The 4,357-nt window shown below is 42.4% G+C and overlaps 1 protein-coding gene across 2 annotated transcripts in view; it reads left to right on the top strand.

Moving 5' to 3' along the window:
* The window catches only part of PSD3 (pleckstrin and Sec7 domain containing 3), a 557,682-nt gene that overhangs the window by 190,438 nt on the left and 362,887 nt on the right, over window positions 1-4,357 (top strand). The window lies entirely within an intron of this gene.

The following is a 4,357-nucleotide window of genomic DNA, read 5'->3' as shown; positions in this document are numbered from 1 at the left end:
GGTTCTCTCTTCAGGCCTTTTCTCTCATGTTTTAAAACTTGTTCTGTAGAAGATAGGTTCTTATTTTTCTCTTTCTAGCTTTCTGAAGCAGTTGTGATGATGATTTTTTTTTTTTTTTTCTTAACTGCAAAGGAGCCCCTGCTCATTGCTGAGGGCAGGGGCTCTCCTAGCTTCAGAGCCGGTCATATCTGGGTTCAGATCCTGCCTCAGGTACTTACTGGGGCTGTGATCTTGAGTAAGTTACAGAAAACCTGGGAACCTTTCCAAGTGTAAAATGGAATGAATAACACCTATTCAAAAGCAAATGAGATTAAGTGAAAAAAAATCAAGAATAGAAAATCAAGTGGTTTCACAATGCCTAGCATGTAGTAGGAGATAACTGTAAACTAATGATAATACGAACAGCAGTGGTAACCTGGAGAAGAGTTGTTACGCCAGTCTACCGCCTGCTCAGGCCCTGGGTCAGCCTCTGAGCTGTCTGAAACACCGGGTACTGGATGTCCTGAATAAAATTCAATGTACTGTGGTGGGGTGGCATAAATATGGGGATTTGGGATCAGAAGACAGGAGGTCAGATCATCCTCTCTACTGGCTGCTTGGTCCAGGGTAGGTTATTTCACTTCTAGGAACCTCCCATTCCTTACTGGTAAAATGGAAATAACCTTATCACCCAGTTTACAGTTCTGTTGTAAGAATTTGCTAAGTTCTAGTTTGTGGATGTTCATTTTTATCATGAGTTTTGCAGTAGTCTGAGTAGTAGTCTAAGGAATGTAAGAAAATAAATAAGAAAAAGCCTGATAAAGAAGGAAAGACGCAAGAATTTGGTGAGTGTTTGAATCTAGGACACGGGGGCTGCATCAAGGTGACTGTGAGATTTCCAGTGTGGATGACTTACCAAGTCAGGAAACAATCAGCGGGAGTTGGGGGGAGCAGCAGGGTTTGTAGGAGGGCACACAGATTACACAGATTGAATTTGAGGAGAGGGAGGACCCTTCATATGCAGAGACACGGAGTCACCATTTGGAGGGGAGGCTCGCAGTGAGCTCTGGGAGGGCGAGGAGCGGCTGAGGCCAGGCTGGAGAGAGGTGCACACGGGAGCCCTTGGGTGCTGCCCGTGCGGCTTTCTGATGCCACCTGGGTAGGACGTATGCCTCTGACCGGAGTTTCCAGGCGGCTCTTTGGTGCTCACCTTCAGTCCCCAGCAGTGTCCAATTGTCAGGGAGCCGGTGTGGCTGTCCTCTCAGGCAGGCCTGGCTCTGGCTCTGTGGGTTTGGCCTCTCCCTGTTTGCTGGGGTCTCTTGTATAACTCGGTGATGACTTCAGGAAATGGTCCTGGATTTGAAACAGGGTTTCCCAGAAGCATTCTGATTCTGTAGTTTAAACCTTAAGACATACAAAGTAGTGACCTGGACGTCGGTGTGAAGAGTGCTGTGGAGTGCTGGCTAAGTGGGTGATCTTTCATCCAAGACTATATTGCAAGACCTCAAATGATAGAGGACGTTGGAGTTACATGTTATTACAAGGAGAATCATAGCTCTAAATAAAAACTGGATTGGCGGTTATTTTAACTGGTCAGGGTGATGCAGCAATCTTTCTATTCATATATCAGTGCAATATTTAACTTTTAAAGGAAGCAATAACGTTTTCTCTCAGCAGAGGTCACTTAACACAAGACTTGCAACATTGGATGAGAAACGTTATCCATTGATCCGCTGGGGAAGCAAAAAGACAGAGACCTTCTCCAAATAAAGTTCTCTGAAAGTCTTTTACATAGAAGTACCAATTTGTCAGAGCCCCAAATGGGTATCTTTCCAGTGCTTTAATCTTGTTTTTCTTTTTCTCCCGTGTGTCTTAGACACTTTCTGTAAACTGTATTAAATTGGCACAAGCTCCTAGCAGAGCCCTGCTATTCAGTACCGTAAGGCCATGGTGCCAGGCAAGTTGAACATAATCTTTCTCATGCATGCTAATGAGGATTAATGTAAACTCCATCTAAACCATCTAGCATTTAAATGTTAGAGAAATCCCTTGACAGCTTCTCATGCCCTTGTGCTTGGGCCTCTGTCCCCAGGCACTTTTCTCTGAATCTGGAATTAGGAGGCACTCTCCATGCTTTGCCACCACAGATTATGACTCTGCTGGTCGAGGGTGGTACCCAGGCAGTGACAGCTTCGGAAGCTTTTCGTGGAAAGATGCTCATGTTCAGCCTAAGTTGTCAACCTCTCATTTTTGAGCTTGTTAGAAATGTGTAATGCAGACCTCATCCCTGACCTACTCAGTCAAAATGTGTATTTTTTTAACAAATTCCCAGGTGATTCATGAGTACTTTAAAGTTTGAGAAGCACGGGAAACTGTTAAAGGCACAATACAAAGCTGAGTAAGACAGTCCGTGTTCTCGGGGGCGGGGGGCGGGGGCGGCAGGCCTGTTATATGTCACTGTGCTACTGGCAGGGAGAAATTTCTTAACAGAGGTTCATAAAAGTGAGTGGCCCTGGCTGTGAACTTTGAAATGATTTCTTGTGTCACCTTTGGTGTAGTGATCACAGGGTGCCCATTCCTGCTCTAGAAATATAGAGGTTGACCCATTTTCCTGCTAGGAAACAGTATGGTTTCCTAGTGAAGAGTGTGGGTTAAGTCAGACTGCTTTGGCTCATATTTTGTGAATTATCTCTACTAAACCTCAGCTTACTTATCTGGGAAAAGGGATAATAATTTACTGTCACTTGATGATTACTCAGAAAATGTTGGCTCTTATTTTCAGTAATAACACTGCTTGAACTGTTCTCTTTAAAACTTCCTCAAAGTCACATGCTGTGAGTGTACCATGGTCAGATCAACTTAGGATGTTGTTTATCTGTAATAATAATTCTAAGAGCCTTAGATTACTTGAAGGTGAGGAGTTTTAATGGTAGTTTATTTTCTTCATAATTATATAGCAGCTGCACCTCGACACAACGGTGACATTTTCTAGTCAAGAGTAGTAATATGAAATCTTTAGTATAGAGAAATTAAGAGGTATTGAATAATTATTATTGCGAAACAAAATTATAAATGTTCATTATTCACACTCCATTCACTTAGCAACTATTTTAGGGTTCATCATATAATATTATACTTAGGTCTGAGCCTGTCCCTCCTATTAGGCAGTGAACTTCACAAGTCTTTAGATTTAAGACTCAGAGAACCTGTTACAGAGTCCAGCACATGCTGGGTGCCCAGTTTTTGTTGAATGAGGAACTCAGTTAGCAGCTGCTCTATACTAGGTACTAGGTGTCTCCCAAAGAGGGGGCAGATAACTTCACAGATCACTCTGGAACAGGGCCTAGTGGGTGGGGCACTAAGGTTCCGAGGCCAGGACTACTCCAGCATTGGCTTTGGAGGACCCGGTGGGTGTGTGGACATGGTTGTGGGCTGGGGGAGACTTTCCAGGTGGAGGTAGAGTTAGGAACAGCTGCTTGGATTGGGGGCTTGAGAGTGGGGAGTTGAGGGCTTATTAATCTCTTTGCCTCCTGTTGTGTTAATTTTCTAGATTGAGGCCACTGAATCCACTTGAAAGGCAGTCATCATGCAGTTGACTTTTACAACTTCTGCACGTCCTAGGCACACCCAGAAGTGTAAAAGTTAATAAACACCTTCCATCTTGCCAGCCAATTTGAGAAATAAATTGTTGCAGTCAGTGCCTCTGTGGTCCCATCTCTCTTGTTCTCTTCCTAAAGGTCACCATGACCTGTGGGCGTGTATTGTGCCTATATAGGTGTGAACGCATAAACAATATATGATATTCTTTCACATGAACTTTATATAAGTGCTATCTTGTTTCCTTTTGTAACTCACTTATTTGCTCAACATTTCAAATTCATTCTTACTGATTCATAAAGCCCTAGTGTATTAATTATTTGCTGAATAATATTCATTGCATGAATATACACTGTAACTAATTTTCCCATTTGTCTAGTTATGAACATTTTGGCTGTCTTGTATTTTTGTTATTTTAAATGGCATGGCAGTGAACATTCTAATTAGTGGTTTCTTGTGCACATGTGGAGAGTTTCTCTAGGCTAGGTATATATTTAGGAATAAAATTGCTGGACAGTAAGTTATAATCATTTTCTGGGTGAACCAAGGCATTCTTGAAAGGGCATATTACATTTTCTTTGAGAGTATGTAATTTTATCTACTTCTGTTTATAAAGTAATTTTTAGTTGTTTTACCTCCTGATCCTTATAATTCCCAAATCCCAACAAAAATAGCAGGAGCTTAAAGAGAAAGCATGGGAAAAAAATGAAGCGAAACCAGTCTCCTTTCCCTTCAGGAGCTCTGATGTGGACTCTGTTATCCATTAGTTAGGCCTGGTGCG

This window comes from Neophocaena asiaeorientalis, unplaced genomic scaffold (assembly GCF_003031525.2).
Source record: "Neophocaena asiaeorientalis asiaeorientalis breed wild unplaced genomic scaffold, Neophocaena_asiaeorientalis_V1.1 scaffold14, whole genome shotgun sequence".
Lineage (NCBI taxonomy): Eukaryota > Metazoa > Chordata > Mammalia > Artiodactyla > Phocoenidae > Neophocaena > Neophocaena asiaeorientalis.
Note: the sequence above shows the minus strand (reverse complement) of the source record. Positions and strands in the feature narration are given on the sequence as shown.